Genomic DNA, 19,631 nt, shown 5'->3' with positions numbered 1-19,631 from the left:
CATGGCAATACTACTTTAAAATTATACTTTGACAATACATGTTTGTGACCCTTATCTTCTACACATAATGTAACAAAAAGTAATACCAAACTGCAAACCACGCAACTATTGCCAGAATGTTACACACACAGAAGTACTTTCTTGCATGGTACATTTGGCTAATTTGAGGCAGAATCTCCACAGCTGTTGTCGACAATATCTTCACTGTGCTCATACGCGCTCGCCCTCGTACCTCATCACGCCGTAAATACCGTCAAAAACCTAAAACAACTTAATCAAGCCACAGTTTTTCTCTCCTCGAAGTGCTTGAATTAGGAAAAGGGGAGAGAAATGAAATTAGCGTCCTTGCTCTGTTAGCCTTGATTGAAAACCCACATCTGATTAGTATTCCTTTTTGTTCTCGAAAGATACAATTAGCGAAAATGCATGCTTGGATCCTGAGAGCCCATGACCAAGGAACAGAGCAGAATCACTAAACAGCCCCCTGTACCCCGACGGACTGAGGAGGCCTCCTTAGACACTTGTATGACATTCACTAACACCGCTCCCACTCCCAGATGAAATTTTAATTAGAATGCAATTAGGAAAGACTCTAGCAGCTTTATCTAGCCGCGCCGCTGAGAGACGAAGAAGCCGTTCATTGTTTAATTTCACAAAATGGACTACTCAAGCGTTCAGCTGTTTAAAAAAGCATCACATTTGTTTCATTGGAGGCGTCCACTGAATTGAGAAAAAATCATTTCCGTGTAAATGGCAGTTTTTATGGAGGGTCAGAGGCACGGTTTAACCTCTTCCTGTTATGAGTGATTTCGTTTCTCAGGCGTTCTAACTGCATATTCCGTCAGCTGACCTAATCGCCAGCATTAAGCCAAAAGAATTGACGGTTGTCGTGGTTACTAGTCGGACCATAGCAACAAACGCTGGATGTTGAGGTAATGCGTGTAATTTTATGAAGTGCCGTCATCGCCAGCATATGCCTCATAGCACTTCTAGGCCCCTATTATTGTTGGAACATGCTTTATGGGGAATAACATATTAGTGCCCTGAACACGCAATCAATGCAAGGCCCAGAGTAATTAAAGGCAAGGTCTTGTGGTAGTTTTAAAGGGTAAGGCTGTGTTCACAGGAATATAAATCCCAACAGACTCAGATCACGGCTTTATTCACACTCACACCTTCTGTGGTTTTAAGTGCACTCAGGCTAAACTGTGTCAGATGTCATTCACATTTTCTCTTCTTATTTATACAAAACTATATTGACTTGTCTCCCTTGGTGTTGTATTGATCAGCTTGATGAATGAGCCTGATGACATATTGATTCATTTTGCATTCAGTCTTGTGTCATACCTATTTGCGTTGTGAACCACTTATTTATCTGGGCTTTAGGCTAGCATAAAACAAAGACTTTTGACAATTTTTAACAGAGTTACTCTACCCAGATCTATGTCTAAAATGTAGTGTTTTTGCAATGTGGTCTTTCTGTACAATTATCCACTTATTGATTCCCATTGATTGTTCAACAGTGACCGCTGTATTTGTGATTCTGAAAATGAACGTGGCCATAGTTCTCAGAACAGAGCTGTTTTGTCACAATGGGTTTTACTCGCACACAGTGCATTCATTAATAAAAGTGAGCAGTCATCCGGCTTCCTGTTCTATATAATTGTGTAAAACAAGCAGAAACAAAGATGACCCGAGGTCAGTGATGACCAATTGGTAATTAGCCGGTGTATAGTGACAGGAAGATGAGGGGTCAGGGGCCGAGCTGAGAGCGGGGACAGTGTGGTGGTGAGTGCGTCTCATTAGAGTATGACAGAAGGCGGCTGTTCAGCTGATGCTGGTGCTAAGCACTGATTGGCGTGTGACAGAGCATATGATTAGTGTATTGACACAGTGTGAGTAATGGAGGCAGGTGGGGCTCACAGTGGGCTCTAGACTGGTCTCCTTTCACGTCACACCTCCAGCTCTGTTCCATTTACACCTGCTCTGAGGCTCAGGCTGGGCTGAGGCTGGCTTTGCTCCAGGGGGACCGCCTGTGACCGCTGCAGTCTGACACCAGCTTATTTCTGCATCATCTGTTGTTGCCTGTTGTTTATGTAGATTTAGAGAGCGTCTCCTCCCATGGTCACTGTGCTCTTCATAGTCATCACACACAGCGGAGGGCTCATTTGCAACCTCTAAATGGACATAAAGACCTTGGAGACATAGCAGGAGTTGTACAAGTCCTTGTGCAGTGTAGCGGTGGCACACAGGCAGTATGGGGCTGTATGGGGCAGAGCACACAGCTGTTTGGAGGAATGCTGCCCTGAGGGCTGTGAGGGGAAGTGCTTTTATGGGCATGCGTGTCCACCCTGCAGCTGCTGCCCAGGTGAGCGTGTGCAGTAATGACTGTGATTGTGCACGAGCTATCCTGCTGTAATTGTAACAGCCTCTGCTCAATACACATGGCCCTGCCTTTGTGTCAACACTCACTCTGCCCTTCATCCCCAGGCTATTCGCAGTCACCATAGAAACAAGTCATTAGCTTGTGGAAGTAAAATGTCACTGATTTTTCTTTCAAAAGTGCAGATTGGAAATCAGGAAGTTGAAACGTGCCTCTCAAAAGCACTGGACTGTAATTTAGTCCAAGGGAGGGATGAGAGGCTCTTCAATGTGGGACCTGTGGAATGGAAGTACAGACGCTTCTGCTGCTTCTTTACACGCATCCACAACTGTTTTGCTGGGCTTACATCAGCGCAGTATTAGAGATAGACCAGCCCTACAATACAGCTGTGCTTAGAGAATGACTCATCTGTAATTAGTCTAATCTGCTGGTTTCATTCTACATTACAACCTATGATTTGATTTCTGAACACTATTGTTATAAAGCTTCTCTTTAGGCCAGGTAGCTAACAATTTCCAAATTTCATCTGTTAACCTAAATGTGGATTTGTTTGGAATTGTGATGTTAAAAATGCACATTTTCCTGTAAAATTCCATCAAAAGTGTTCATGCGTACACTGACTACACTAAAACAGGACAAATGACAATAATGTAGTTCCTTATATTGTTTTACCACACCACTGTAAAAACATTGCATTTAGACCAAGCATTTTGAGATATACTGTATTTCCCATAATTACAGCATTCCTCGCTGTGACACTTATAACTTGCCACAGTGATGGTCAGAGATGGTCAGTCATGCAGCGTGCCTTTAGGCCTGTACTTACGGAGGCTGCCCTCTGACTGACAGCAGGGGTCTGAGTCACTGACAAATGGGCCGGGAGCATTAGGAGGAGGACCTCTGCTCTACAGGACACGAGATAAGCATCCAGAGAAGACCTGGAGCTCGGAGGACAAGGATGTTTTTGTGGAAGTTTTCAACACTTAACTTTAGAGGGGAATACTGACTTGCCATGGGAGTGAAGTAAGTGACTAGACAGATCAGCTGGATGCTTGTCGGATGTACTATCTCTCCTCTGTATCTCTCCTTTCACCTCTCCCCGTGTGTTGTGTGCTATGTGCAGTTTTGTGCGGTGGTTGTGCCTGGACTGTCTGTTCCCTGGAGGTGATGGGGTAATGGTCTCGCTGTCAGCCCATAGTGAGACAGATTCTAGTACGGAGCAGGGGTGTGAGCTGAATGTATAGCACAGTACACAGAAATCTCCAGAGCCACTGTCAGGCTGCAACTGTTATTCTACCTGAACCTCAGCCTGAAACTGATGCATGGTTGTAGACTATAGGGATGCCATTGTGAATATACTGCAGACACTTGGTACCTGGTATTGTCATTATACTAAATCCGTACATATGCGCAAACACTTATAGCACTATTATAGCTATTTTATTTCATTTTAAATACTAGCACTAAATATTCAAGTTCATTTTATCCACTTTTTGTCCTCCTTTGGATCACAGAAATGATGTAGTCCAGTTTTAGACTTGGTTTAGACCTAAATTAGATCTGAAATAGTCCTGATATAGACCTAGTTTTGATGTGGTTTTGGTACTCAGAAAGTTAAATCTTTTCTTTGGTGTGAAATTTTAAGAGCCAGCTTTTTTTTAGAGTAACCTTTTAGTGTTTTAAAACTATTATGGCTTTTTCTTTGATTTGTTCTTACGGCAATTTCTCCACTGTAGTACAAAGAAATGTTTCAGAATCTTAACACCAGACCTGTTTCTTTATGGTAACTTAAACTATACTATATAAATTAATACTCTGATACATGATTTGAAGTGTTTTCTTATTTATTTGGTTTTCATTTTGTAGATTAGTCTCTTGTAGTACTGCAGATAATACTATTTGACTATCGTGTTGAATAGCTATAATAATTAAATAAAGTGAACAGTCTTAACCTCACATAGTTTGATCGTGAACAAAAGCTCCTCACTGTTGCTGAAAGGGCACAGATTCTGTACTCGTGTGTTGAATGAAGCACCACCTGCTACGTGTCTGCTATAATGGGTCCAGTGGGAATCCTGGTACCCCAATGGGAGAAGGTTTTGTCCACTGCGGCAAGTGGCAGGACCGTATGAGGGTCAGCTGTGATGCGAGGTACAGAGGTGTGGATAGAGATCTGCCTGTTCTACAACCTCAGGGAGCTACAAGCGCATAGATATGACCAGCATCAGTCATCCACCCACACACGCGCTTAGTCTGAGCCTCTAGTCTAGACTGTTAAGGAAATACAGGTTTTCATGTTTTTCTAATTATGCATCGGTTTGGTGGTAGTACTTGTACTAGATATGTATCTTAACTCAGTTGGTAGAGCGTTTGTGCACTGATCTAAAGGTTGCGGTTTGCATCTCGACATAAACATCAATGGTTAAGTGGCCAAATCCACTGACCCACAAGTTGTTGGTGGTGTGATTCCAGCTTCCATAGAGTATATTTATTGAATTTTTTAAATATAGAGATTGTAGAACAGCTGGATCTATAGTTTATTTTGGATACATTCATTTTTTTCTATGCCTTATTTCAATGTTATGTTTCAATGTTTCTTATGTTTTATACATAGCAAAAACTAATGTACATATTTGTTGCCTATATTTATTTTCAATTTGAAAGTTTTACATAAATTCAAGTGTTTTGTTTTTTTTGTTTGTTTTTTTTTTTGAGAAAGAGAGAGATGCTGAATAAATGCATTCGTGTAACAAAAAAATAATCGTTTGACTAATCATGACTTCAATATTGACCAAAATAATGATGATAATGATTTTTTCCATAATCGAGCAGCCCTACACTGGCGTATGAATGTGTGTGTGAATGGGTGTGTGGTTCCTTGTTGTAAAAGCGCTTTGAGTGCCTTGAAGCGCTATATAAAAATGTGACAATTTCTCATTTTACCATAATAGTTTAACATCAGTCAAGTGGCAATTTACTGAAAAAAAGTTGAATGAAAGTACAGAAATACAGGAAGTAATGCTAAGTTCTAAAACACAATACTTCTACCTATTATATGTTATCAACACTGAAAACTCCATCAAAAATGCAGGGATGATTTATGCATGAGGAAGGCACTTTTCTTTTGACAAAATAAAGGTGTTGTCATCTATTTTTACCAGTCTAATTATAAGTATGTACAATTTAGACAGTTCTTCTCAACATTATGGTTGCTAGGTAACAGTTATACAGTTACCCCTACGTATCTCATATTTGCTTTTTATCTCCAACCAGAAAGAAGAATTATAAATCGTTATAATTTGTTTGTAATTAATGATTTTAGCTTTGTTTTAGTTTTGTTTTGAGTAGTCAAACCTCTCACATGCACGATACTCTAACTCCTAACCCGAGCACGAATTATTCTTAATAAACTATTGATTTTTCTGTTTCTGAATCAACTCTATCTTTGCAAAACTGTTATTTGATGCTTGGAAATCTAACTTTGGTAACTTTTGCAATTTCAAAGTTTTGACTCGACTAGTTTCTTTGGATACTTCTGCAATCATTTCATACTTGATCATTGTCATCAAGCGTCGCAATTTTGGCTTTCAAATGCGGTTTTGAAGGACGTTCCTCTTTCAACAAAAGATAGTCGGTGTTTGCAAGCCACATTTTATTGATCAAAAACATTCAAAAACATAGAAATTATTGTATTATTATGTTTGGTTTTTTTTACATTGTAGTTCATATTCTTCATTTGTGGTACTCAGATGTGCAGAGGCTTGTCATGATAACACATTTTGAAGCATGGTATATTGCTATAGAGATATAATAAGATAAACCACAATACTGAAACTACTTTATACAACTGACACAATGGCAATAAAGCAAGATAATCCCAGTAAACCCATTTTTTTAAAGACAGTTTCATTCAAAAGCCTGAGCTGCAACAAATAAATGGCCTGTATTCTATTCTCTACAGCTCAAATATTATGTTTTTACACATAAATAACCAAAAAAAGTACAAGTAAATTTTACAGTGGATACTTTTTACTTTTATTACACTATATTCGAGAGCAGGTATCTGTACTTTCCACTCCGCTACATTTTTTATCTGGATTGAAAAGTTAAAAGTACTTTTCTTTATGGTTTGAGACCTGAGACTTTTTTTGTGGCACATTTAATTTGAGTTAACGTACCAACTTTGAGCAAAACAAATACATAAATACAGCTAGACTAAATACAGCCAGTTAGAAACAGCTAGAAAAGGAAAAAAAACATATATTGAGCCACCTCTGAACCACTGAATTCTTTATCAATATCACTACATTTGGTGCTTTAATTGTTCTACAAAATCTCTGCAGTATACTTTTACTATTAAAGGAACAATCAGGAATTTTGGACATAGGTCTTCATTTCCTAGTTTGCCAGAGTGTTGGAGACGTGTGGAGACACTTTTTTAAATATTCCATCCAGTCTTTGTATTTGCCGAGGTCACTGGTGCTAGGCTAGTGCATGTCAATGGCCATAGTTATCCTGCCACTGAAAACAGTCTTACCCATTCCACAAAACACCCGAAGCAAAACAATTACAGTGCAGACTGTCGATGTGAATGTCTGTGTTGATAGAATAATGTTTGAAATAAAACTAATTTTGCATTGCATGAATTGTCGCATGTTAAGGGACTATTTTCTTATATATCAGTCCGCCGCTGCCAAGCTTTCTATCAAGAAGTACAACTCACTGCTGCTGCTGAGACATAAATCCTTCAAATGCAAGATTGGTTTTACTTCAAAATTTATTCTATCGACACAGACATTTACATCGACAGTCTGGCGCAATAATTGTTTTGTTTCAGGTGTTTTGTGGAGTGGGTAAGACTGTTTTTAATGGCAGGATAACTATGACCATTGACTTGCACTAGCCTAGCACCAGCGACCTCTGCAATTACAAGGATTGGATGGAATATTTAAAAAAGTGTTTCCACATGTCTCCAACACTCTGGCTCACTAGGAAATTAAGTCCTATGTCCAAAATTATGGACTGTCCCTTTAAAGTACATTTTCAAGCAGGTACTTGAATAGTTTTTCTTCAGTAGTTTTTTTCATGTGGTATTTTTACTTGCATCGACCCTCTCTGGATACACCGCCTAATCACTTGCTGCCATCATGTCCTGCAAAGAACCCAGTGATAAGGCCACGGACAACCTGGTACTTGTGGATGGGATAACCCCGCAACCTTTGCCAAACAACTGAGTCAGGAAGTCTGGCCCACTCACATAGCCTGAAGCATGTGGGGGGCGCCGATGGGGGGGCTCTGAAGGGGGGCTCATTTGCCACTGCTCCACAACAAAGCCCTAAAATGCTGACTCAAGCATGCACACGAACTCTATGGGGGGGAAGAGTATGTATTCTCTTTTCCATTGGCGTTGCGAGGTGTTCTGAACTGTATACAGAGGAGCTTTTGTGCTTTAAATGTCCGCATCATCCGAACAGGTCTCGTGTGGGCAGGAGGCCATGCCCTACAGCCCCACCTCCCGTTTGTCAACCCACGTTTGGCATTCCTTAAGCATTCACGGCTAACAGTTGCCCGCAGTCACTATTCTGATCACTGCGGCACTGTTAGTTTATCTCCTTTTGGTCGGGCGTTGCGCTAACTTCCTCCGATTTGAATAGATATGAAGATGTTGGGGGGCAGAGGCGCGCCATCTAAACCTCATTCTGTCAAAGGTGTCATGCAAATCAAGTCTATTATAGCTGCGATTTGTATTCCTGCAGCATCGTGTGGGAATGTGGGAGAATAAGGAAAACTCAAATGCGGCGTGCTCGGAAATTGCATTGGAGACTTTTATATGCTATTGTGTGAGATGGCAAATGGACTTCCCCCCCCAGGCCCGAGCTCCCATGAGCCTTTGCGTCGCACCGTCCGCACGAACAGAGATGGCGCCCGGTGAGTTTAACCGTGGTCTTCGATACCTCATAAATGACTAATAGATGCCCAATCACCAAGTTGAGTCTGATTTCCCTGTACGCTAGTGCTTTGTTTGAAAGGTCCCCCCCCCCCCCCATCCTTCTGTTTGTCTGTTTTTACAAATGAAATGCAGATTACTTCAGGGGGTATGGCTATTGTTGGAGCTATTGCTTTTATTCACTCAATATATTCTACTAGCACAGCATCTTAAAGCATTTAGATGTTTAGATGTTGCTAGAATTACGCTTCAAGGGCCTGTAGCCAGTTGTTTTCTGTGTATTTGCCTCAGTACAGCTTTGTATTGTATATTGCATAAGCAGCTCTTGAGGTCAGAATAACTTCACTGTGTTCTGTCTGTATCTTATTATAAAGCGTTTTATTGTCCGATAATCAAGAAGTGCACATTAGCATGCTTGTTGCTGTAAGCTTTTCCGTGATGTCAAACTCAGTGCTGGTCTCTGAAAGTTGTGAAAAGCGTTTATAAACTCATCACAGTGAATAATTGCTTGGAATGCATACGGTATGTGAGGGCTAACTTTGGACCATGGCAAATCATTCAAATCGAAGGTCCTATATTACACAGAACTGACTTTTGTGCACTTTAAGCAATGTTATAATCCCGTTACCTCCTCAAAAACAGACCTAGAGTTGTGCTTTGTTTCATTCACACATGTTTAATTAACGCTTTATTATTCTGCTAAGCTCAAAATGCTCTGTTCCAATGTGATGAAGCAGTAGTTTTCAAGTTAACAGCTACATTTTACTTTTCGTTGAGTGGAGATGGGACAGTTCCTCAGGGCTGAAATTAGCCAAATGATTCTTGTGAAAACAGTGGAGCACTTCCTGTATTACCACATGACATTACAAGGTGGAGATGTGGAGTGTTTTCAGTTTTGAGAGAAGAACTCAACCTAAATATGCTAAATAAGTTGTGTGTTAAATGTGCGAATGAAGCAAAACACAACTCAAGGTAATGATTTTGATGAAGAAAGCCAAGAAAATATAATAATATAGGCCGTTTAATATGTAACACATTTTTCATACTAAAAGTCACTCTGGAATATAAGTCGGACCAGCCAAAAAATGCGTAATGAAGAAGAAAAAAACATATATGAGTCATACTGGACTATAAGTCACACTTTTTGGGGGAAATAAATTTTATAAAATCAGAGACCAGGAACCGACATTTCATCTTGAAAGGCTAGTGATAGTACAGAGAACAACAGGCTGTTAACGTCACATATGAACAGTTCTTCAGATAACTATAACATAAACAGAACAAGTTTACCAAACTCTCCATCTCACTCCAAATCACTAAATCTATTGACATTTTCATCCTCGGTACTTCTGAGCAACTCTGACCTCTGGAGGATGGTTTTGGTTGTCATTGAAGTCACTTAAATTTTTTAATTTTCAGTGGTACAGAAGTAATGGTGCGATAGACAGACATCATACAGACAAGACAGCAGCTCTTTCTGCAGGAGACATGTGCAGTAGAGCCAAGTGACAGTGGTACAGGAGTATTAGAAGTAGCTGATACTGACACACAAGCCTAAAGTGGCCGTTTGAGGCTGTCAGTGTGAAAATTTTAATGTCTAAGTCGCACCGGAGTATAAGTCGCAGGACCACCCAAGGGATAGACTGACTAGAATGTGGCCACCCTTTTCTCCAATTGATCAGCCTCTGAATGACTAACAGCGGGACTTAACCAATCAAAATGAAGTGTGAGCTACTTTTTATGATCAAACTTTTCTTTATAAACGCACTCATTGAGCAACTTGTACATAATGGTAGCTATATAATTTTGATCTATACACATTCCAGATTAGATCGGCCACGTACCAACTGGCAGGAATTAACTACAGTGAAGTCTGCGATCCATACCTAATCAGGCTAATGGAGCATACAAGAGGGCTCATAACTCGTATTTGTTTACATCAATGTCTCTTAGTGCGGGATTAGTAAAGATGAAAAGTTATTGTCCTGCCTCTAACCGCCAAACAGTGCATCTAGCATTGAAAGCAGCACCATAGCTTTGTGCTCTGTGTGAATGGGGAGGATTAGAGGCAGTAATCGTTCATGACCCAGCCCGTGAGAGCCAGATGCGGTGTACTAAAAATCCCATTATCCTGGAACGCGCTATGTGGCCCTGTACCGCCGTGTGGTTTCTGACTTTATGAGAGGGTGATGTGGATAAACTGCTTAAGTCTAATCATGTACCAGCTCCGTGTCTATCTGTGCTTTTTTATTAAGGTTCGGGTATTACTCTTTGTGCTTCGAGTCTCTCATTCAGGAACAATGCGACGCGTGGACATTGTGTTTGGTGTCAGGAGGTGAGGTGCGAATCTGAAAAGGACTGGAGATAGAATACAGTGTTATCTTTTTCAAATATGCATATCAGCTACTCAGTTTTGTTAGGTCGGTGTTTTGTAAAAGAAAGAAAAAGTAGTCAGGGAGTAGTTAGCCGCATTAAACTTATCTCTCTCCTTGGTGACAATCCGGTGAAGTGGCACTCCAAAGTTATGAGTCAGATCCGCAAAAAGAAAAAAATCCATGGTATTTTTTAGCAATTAAAAAGCTGTTTATCACCACAAATCTCCATGGTGACAGACCCCCCCACCAGAGAAGTTACATAGAGCACATTCAAAATATAAATGGCCCCTATTACACTATTTTCTGATCTGTGTTATAACATACACATACAATAAAAGTGAAAAAATGCATAGCACACTCAGATGGCCGATGTCATTTCAGCAAAAAAGCCTTTGTCAGATGATTTTTCTTGCTTTGGACAACAATATACTTACTGCTTTCATTTGATAACATACACATACAACATACGTAAACAACATAACATTCATTCACACATGTTCGACGCACAAATCCTGCATATTTAGGCTGTATTCTTCTCTCAAATATTCTCTGTTCCACCTTGTGATGTCATGTGGTAATGCAGGATTGATGTATTTTGGTGTTTTTAAACTCCATACACCTTCACCAGAATCATTTGGATCATTTTAGACATGGTACTGCCAATCTCTGCTAAACAAAATGTGAAAATGTAGTTGTTAACTTGAAAACTACTGCTTCATGACATCACAAGGTGTAACAGAGCATTCTGAGCTTTGGAGACGTAGACAGACTGATAACAAAGAGTTACTCAAACATGTGTGAATGAAACAAAATACAACTCCAGGTATGTTTTTGAGGAGTCCATTTTGCATTTTAGTATGGGACCTTTAAAGAATATATTTTATAGAGCTGGCACTATTTTCTTCCAATTGATTTAAACTTTCTTCTTCCAGTTTTTTTATCCAATACAAATCTTAAAATCTCTGCCCATCAGACAGGACCACACAGGTTTCCATATCTTTCACATAATGTAACGCACCAGTTATCACCCAAATTACCCTCCCTGCATCTCTCTTTACCTTTTCCCTTAAACTTCACCATTAGATTCAAAAGCACGTGTCAGCAGCAGCCCCTCCCCCCATGTCAGGTCCCTCCTCTGATTAATCACTCCCAAATGTTGAGCTCGCCTGCGGGCCTGTTTGTTGTGATAGCCTCAGCCTGGAGAAGTGCAAATAAATAATCGCGAGGTGTCTTAGCACTGGCACTAAATGATTAATGAAGCATGCAAGTAGAGCAGAAGTAACGCCTGGTTTTTCTCACCTCCGCCCCACTCTCACACACCTATCACCATCTGGACTTTGGGTTAGTATACATGGATATTATAGTAGTTTAATGAAGCCATCTTTGTCAACAATACAGTCTTCATTTTAGAGGTGAAAGTTATACAAATACTACTACTGTATTTTTCTGACTATAAGTTCCACCAGCCAAAAAATGCATAATGAAGAAGAAAAGAACATATATAAGTCACACCGGACTATAAATTGCACTTTTTGGGGGAAATTTATTTTTATAAAATCAGAGACCAGGAGCCGACATTTAATCTTGAAAGGCAAGTTACAGTAATAACAATAGAACAGAGAACAACAAGCTGATAATGTCACATATGAACAGTTCTTCACATAAACACAGCATAAACAACAGAACAGAACAAGTTGACCAAACTCTCCATCTCACTCCAGATCACCTCTGAATTCTTCATTCTCACTTCTGTGTCACTTCTGAGCAACTCCACGACCTCCGGAGGTAAATGGAGCACCGCTTCCTCTTCTGCGTCGCTGTCATCAGACTCAGCATCAGTTCCAGTTAGAATTATTCCGGCCTTTCTGAATCCCGACAGGATGGTTTCAGTTGTCTTTATGTTTGTTTAAATTTCAAATTGTCAGTGATACAGTAGTAATGGTGTGATCGACCGACATGACACCAGACAGGACAGTGGCTCTTTCTCTTTCTTCTGCAGCCGACATGCACAGTAGAGTGCAAAGTGACAGTGGTATAGGAGCACACGAGCCTTGAGCGCCCTCTAGGCGGCCGTTAGTGTGAAAATTTTAATTTATGAGTTGCACCAGATATAAGTCACAGGACCACACATTCTATGAAAAAGTGTGACTTATAGTAATACCTTTTCTAGTACTACTACTGCTGCTGATACAACTAGCACTACTAAACTGCTCATTCAGGACTACCACAGGGAATCATTATGAACCAAATTTGAACTGGTCACTCTTTGGTTATTGGGTAAAATCTATTGACTATCTATCTACCTGATACAACTAGTACCACTCAACTACTCATTCAGGATTACTTCCCGAACCCGTATGATTTGGTGATTTACGGGTTTTTTTTTTTGTTTGTTTGTTTTTTTTACCTTAGATGCCCTTTCTCTTACAACCAATGTATTCTGGGACAGTGCCAAACCAAATTTGAAACAGACACTCTTTGGTCATTGGGTAAAAGCTTAACTGACTACCCCACAACTACTACTATTACTGCTACTACTACTACTACAACTAGATACAACTAGTACTCAAATGATCCTATGGTATTAACACAGTGACCCAGAATGCTTTGGCTTCTTTTTTTTTTTTTTTTTTTTTTTGGATCAAGATTTGAACAGGACACTCCTTGTTTTGTGGGCAAAAGCTTAACTGACTATGCCATTGTTACTTCTTTATTACTACTATTACAGTCCTAAATCTGCCGCCCTCTCAGGATTTCCAGATTGCAAAGAGAAGCGTAAACATAACTTTGTCTCAAAATACCTGTACTGTGCAGTCAGAATCTTGCATGCATTTATCTTTCATGAATCATAATAGTGTGCGCAGCTTGCCAGAAGATTTTGCATGGACGACTGCGCCGGGTGTTCTGAGGGGAAGCCGTGGGTGGGACAATGGGTGAAAGAGAGTTCAGTATGCGGTGTGGAGGAGCAGCGTTCCTCCTGGATCCACCCGCCAGCTCCATACCTGCAGCAGTGCCTGAGTCAGTGAGAGCAAAGGAGACAGAGAAGAAAGACACTGTTAATCTATGCCAGCGCACTACAAGAATACATCTTCATCAGCAACTGTCACCAAAACTCCGCTTCTCCTCCTCCTCCAGGCGTTTATACAGGCACATGTGAATCTGCAGTGTGTGGATTTTGTAAACTGCAGGGTCAGAGTCTCTCGTCCCCCTCCAGAGGCCTCTTCCAGGCTCTTTATCTCCATACCTGACAAATGGTTCCTGTGGTGCTTACACGTTGTGCTTGGGCCTCCCCTCCAGGCCTGATAGTCAGACTAGTTAAGGCACATTTAGAGAGAATGCCAGCGCTACAATGAACTAATCGCTGTGAAGAATTGCAGCAGCTGGACTCCTGCACTTTAATTTGCTTCCTATTCATAAATGAAGACCTGCCTAGCAACACAGTTTAGCCTTTAGATGCAGCCATAGGGATATAGTTATGAAGAAAAGAATAGTACACTGACTTTGGCTAAATGGCTCTGCTGCTGTCTTTGTATACTCTGTAATGACTGCTTTACAAGAAGTTGTGTGCAATCGACTCGGTTTTGTGAGAAAACACCAGATTCGCTGCACTAAACTGCACTTCGTGGAATATTGGTGTTTTTTCTGCTACTATTCCAACAGTCTCTTGGCTTATGTGGATTTCCATCTTTGGGAGTCGAGCCTTTCTCGACTATTTCAGAATTGCACACACATTTCCTCTGTCTCTCAAAGGCAGAAATGATTTACCTGGTCAAACAGCGTTAGTTGGCTCTCCGCCAGACCCGGTGATGGAGAGACTACCTGCACTGACTCTCTCTGGCTTCTCCCTTCTCTTCTGTCTTTGCTTACAGACTCTTCCTGTTGAATATTTTTCATTATGGCCATTTCCTCTTTTCTTCTTTCACTCTGCTGCACCGCTGTACCCCGCTGTACCCCCTCCAGTGTTCCAAATGATCTCTGAGATTCAGGCTGCTCCCAGAGGACACCCTAATCCCTCGTTTTCCAGCCCAGTCCACAGAACAGTGTGAATCCTGATCTAATGCAGGATCTGTGTGTGAGGATGCATGTCTGTGTTAGAGTCTTCAAGCCTGCTTTATGACATGCATGGACCACAAGTGTGTGGACTAGTGTTCTGATGCCACGTAGTGTTCACAGATGTTACATGGACATAGACAAAGATAGATACATGGACATGTTAGCCTCACCTAATTGGCCATGGCTCACAGCTGAAGATGTGTGTGCAGCCTTGGGCTGTCAGCAGTCAGCTCACAAATGATGCCCCATTTACTATTCTGTGTCCAAGGCCAGACAGTGCAGAGGAACAAAGCCCTGCTCAACACCTTGTTGGAACAAAGAGTCTTTCTGCAGGCGGCAGTCCAGGGTGCCGCTCCCAGTGTGCGGGCCAGGATATTGCCTCTCTAACTGGACATCACATCCATTCCTGTCTGCTTCAGCTTGGATCCATTAATCTATTTGTGGGGATTTATAGAAAGTCTATAAAGCGTAGCCTGAGGTGTTTGGCCACTTCCTGCAGATTTGTGCTGTGTACACAGACACCGGAGAGCCGCTCCCTTTAAACTGGATTCAGTGCTGAGAGTGATAAGATGCAACAGGCATCTGGATAAGCCCGCTCCTTTTCTCCTACATTTTAATGCTTTTGGCAGCTGGAACAGTAGGGAGACACATTTTTCAAAATGACAGAAAATATCTGGGCTTGATGCTTATCTAAATGTGAATCAGATAAGATAAGCAGAGGCGAGTTCCTCCATTACTGTGTTTTTTCCACGTTTGGACTTCAGAGCCGCCGCCTCCAAAGAGCACAATTGTGTTTCTAAATTAATTGCAATCTTCAGTGTGTGCCGCCCAGACACAAGTGTTTGGAACAGTTTGGGAGCAGGGGGAGAAGCCTAAATGAATGTTTATATCAGTGGTCCCTTGATTGCAGGGAGCATTTAAAGAGGCTCATTATCAGCCTACAGCGCAGTACCACACAGGAGGCGTGATTTGCTTTGTCATGCTCCCCACTGCTGTATTCATCCAACATGGCCCTACATATTTAACCCCTTCAGCTCTTAGCCTAATGTAATGCGTACATACATTGAGTCATACATCTCCACAAATAGTCTTCACTGACCTGGTATGACACAGGGATTTACAGAGGGAAAAAGACCTTTTATGGTCCTATTCTTAATGATTAGCATCCCGACCTCGCCCGTAAATCTCCCGTGGGTGGGCCTTGTCCCTGCCAGGCCTGGGAGAATGACATCATTTCCTCCCGCCTGCCTGGGTGCCATATGAACGTGTGGGCTGATGTCATGGGTGTTTAATCACAGCAGGAGATTAGCTGGTCAGGATGCATGCAGCTTGGGAGTGGAAGCACGGGAGCTATACAGGACATTTAGATATGGCTCAATGACATGAGGAAAACAGTAGTGTCATGGTTGTCTGCATCTAACTTAAACACTAGTTATTATATTGTGAAAACCACTCCCCTCCATTCCAACACTAACCTTAACCTACAGTGCTACTTGATCAAAGCTTGAACACTCAAACCAAGGAATCTTTAATTAAAAATTGTGTTATAATTTTGTATTATCATTACATTTTAATCTGAATTACAGGAGTGTTCTTTCCTTCTTTTTCTTTCTTTCCACAAAAGCTGGAGCAAAGTTCTTCATAAAAACCCACTTATTATTCACCGCAGCGAGTTTGTAAGCGTGTTCCACAATGTTCACATCACTGCTATAAGTAACTAGCATGCTACGAGTGCACTTCCTGGTTCTTGGACCTAAACACATTTTACAATTGGATGCAGACGGCATGCAGCAAACTTATTCAGACCTCAAGAGCTGCTTATACAATAGATCTGTTACAAATTTTGCTCGACTGCATGGACAAAAATCGAGTACTGTTACTTTAAGACGATCCCAATCCACAAATTAATATGTTTCCCTCTGACTTTTCGCTGCTAGGCTAACACAGATCTTCTCACACAAAGCCCCAGCTCCACCTTTGTGCCGGCTGATATTGTAGATTTATGTTGCGGTGCTGTACCTGTGGGGGCGGCGGGCCATTTGATCACGTCAAGGGCAGCCCGTCAATAAGACACTGTGTACTGATTTTAGCTCGAGGGACATTTCCTATTGATTATGCCTGGGCTCCAAAACACTGCACCTCACCTGATGGAGCCAACGCACCGGCAGCTCAATCAATCATAAACATCTGCTGAAATGGCACCTCTGTCTCGTCAAAGTCGAGTCGCACACAGTAACAGAGGAAAAAAGTGCAAAAAAAATACCTTCCCCGGCATTTCCTTTGAGCGCCTGTTAAATAGTGAATGTCTCCTACAGCGAGCGAGACTGTATTCATTACCAATGCGTGGCTAGAATCCAGTATTCCCATTCATGAAGAGGGAGTAGTGCTGGTGGTAGTAGTAGGCTGGCTAATCAGCAAGCTCACTGCAGGGGGTTTAAAGCGCAGTTTTATATTAGATAGCCGATCTCATACCACCACAAACGGTTGGAAGAGCCGTATCTTGTCTGCTGAAAGCAAAAAAAAAATTGAAAAAGAGGAAATGTCAAAGCTGGCTAATGTGGCAAGCATACTAATTAGCGACAATAGATGAAGATATCGGTTGGAAGTCAGAGAAGAATTTGCGCAAACAATCGGATGGGTGTGCCAGTTATAATGGCTATCCAGGAGGGAAAAATGCCGCCTCACAAAAGAAACCAATTATTGACAGCCTGCCAGAGTGGAGCCTCAAAAGGCGCTTTGCAGAGGCGACTGGACCATCCTCTGTCATTGACCCCATTTTGTAGGTGAAAAAGGGAAATCTCGATGTCCTTTGCGAGACAAAAGCGCCCAGGGACCCACCTTCCCGTTTGAAAAGCAGCCTTGATTTTTACATCTATCTTGTCTCTTTTCATTCATATATATTACAGTCATTATCAGTCCCTTAGGTCTGTTCAAAAGGAGACAGTGATGAAGCGGTGAGACTATCTGGACACTCCAACCTCGCTATTATTGCACCCATTGATGTATAACACTTAACGGTAAGGTATATACACTGAAGGCGCAACGCTGCAATGGAGGGATAGATCTAATGGCTGGTTGCACTGTCAAGGTGACCAATGTTCGCATTAGCATTGTCCCCTATTCATCAAGTCTTGCCAATCATGATTAGCCAAGTGGTAATGCAGTTTCCAGGAGACTAGCGGTGCGCTCAAATCATTTCGAAGTGGACACCCCCGGAAAAGCGTAGGTAAGCTAGATGCTAGATGGAGATGCGAGGTAAAAGGTTGCGCCGTATATCAAAAAAGAAGGCGTTGCGGTGTTATTTTGTGCTTCTTTCAATTGCACTTTTAATCCAAGCGAGTTCATATAGGGGGCACTGTGTCAGATGGAGAGGCAGAGGAGGAGAGAGAGAGAGAGGGTTGACTGCTGTGCCTTTATGCCGAATGCACTTTCATCCAGCGGAGTCTCACACCCACTCGCTTTTGGCCGCTGTGTTGTTGGAGCAGTAGGCACTCAAACAGCCAGTCTTTCAAACACGTACAGAGAAACTGAGAGAGAGAGAGGGCTTATACGGCTAAATTGGAAGCCAGGGGAATACGGGGCACTCTCACCCCAACCATCGCCCACTCGCACGCTTCAATTCCACCTTTTTCTACCCTTGACCATTGACTGGCTTTTCCCAGTTTAAATCTGCTTTCCAACATGTGGCCATTAGGACAAAAAATATCGATTTTTTTTTTTTTTGACAAACATTGCAACTGAGATGTGATGTGGATTGTGTTCAGAGTTCACAATTTAAACACGTCCAGAAGAATTGACAAAAAGAAATGAAATTAAATCTGAAGTGAAAAACTAATCTGAAATACAGGGTTAGTCGCTTAAAACTACTAATGGTGTTGATTATGAAGGAAATCACAGGACTTAAAAATGAGTTCCTTTACACTTTGCTAATTGCGTCCACTCAAATTGCGATTTTGATTCAATTGCGCTTAATCTTGCACCGCTAGTGTCCATTGTCCAATCGTTATCTGTATGAAAAACTGTTGCTCCTATACCCTCCCTATCTTGCATCATGATAAATAACTCATTCATCTCCCTAATTACGCCATTCAGCCCAAATGCAAAAGTGTGCCCTGTTGCAACCACTTCTCTGTGGGCATATACTCACCAAATCTGTTTGAAGTCCAGGACCCCTAAAAGGAGTGAGGGGCTCCTGTAAGGCATTAAGTATTCATGTGACGTGCTGGTGGGGTGTAGACAGTAGTAGGGAAAATTGCGCCGCGAGCAGCCAGCAATCGAGAGCTGACACCTCGTCTGGCAGTCGCGGAGAAAAGGGGCTGGGCTGAGGAAAGAAAAGCGGAGGGAGTGAGAGAGAGAGAGTGAGAGAGAGAAGGAGAGAGGGAGGGCGAGTGGAGGTAGGACAGCTGCCAGGATTTCTCTGATAGCGGCCGGGTGAAGAAGGGACCGAAAGGCTGAGCGAGCACCAAGAATTCTCCGCGTTCCCAGCCAGCCGTGGAAACCCGCGGAGCAGTCAGGCGTGCCTCTCCTCTCCGCTCCTCTCCCTGATCCTGCCGCAGAATAGTCCGGACTACCAGACCAGCAGCCAGCAGTCTCTCTGAAGGATTAAACGCGCAAAAGAGAGAGAGAGAGTGAGGAAAAATAAAGGGACGCAGCCTGTGGAGAAAACTGGTTGGATGTAAAGTTATTGGAAAGCCAGCTGTTGCTATGCTGCTCTGAACTTTGGAATTGACATTTTTCCGTGGACCATTCCTGACCCAATTCTTGCTTCCTATGGACCACCTCACCCATGCTACCTGTATACCTGAATGGTTCCTATACAGTTACTATGGCAGCCACTTCTTTCTACACCTCCTCGCCTACTCCTACTACCTAA

At 42.0% G+C, this 19,631-nt stretch overlaps 2 protein-coding genes across 2 annotated transcripts in view; one reads left to right on the top strand and one right to left on the bottom strand.

Moving 5' to 3' along the window:
• Positions 1-13,021, bottom strand: part of peli2 (pellino E3 ubiquitin protein ligase family member 2) — a 144,856-nt gene extending 131,835 nt beyond the window's left edge. The window contains exon 1 of the mRNA XM_055157925.1: positions 13,018-13,021. The gene's annotated coding sequence lies outside the window, so the exon portion shown is untranslated. The remainder of the gene's footprint in view (positions 1-13,017) is intronic.
• kif26ab (kinesin family member 26Ab) overlaps positions 1-19,631 on the top strand; it is a 158,573-nt gene that overhangs the window by 85,641 nt on the left and 53,301 nt on the right. The window lies entirely within an intron of this gene.

This window comes from Boleophthalmus pectinirostris, unplaced genomic scaffold (assembly GCF_026225935.1).
Source record: "Boleophthalmus pectinirostris isolate CB_2022bp ecotype Guang Dong unplaced genomic scaffold, ASM2622593v1 HiC_scaffold_10, whole genome shotgun sequence".
Classification (NCBI taxonomy): domain Eukaryota; kingdom Metazoa; phylum Chordata; class Actinopteri; order Gobiiformes; family Gobiidae; genus Boleophthalmus; species Boleophthalmus pectinirostris.
This window is presented reverse-complemented; position numbering and strand designations above follow the sequence as displayed.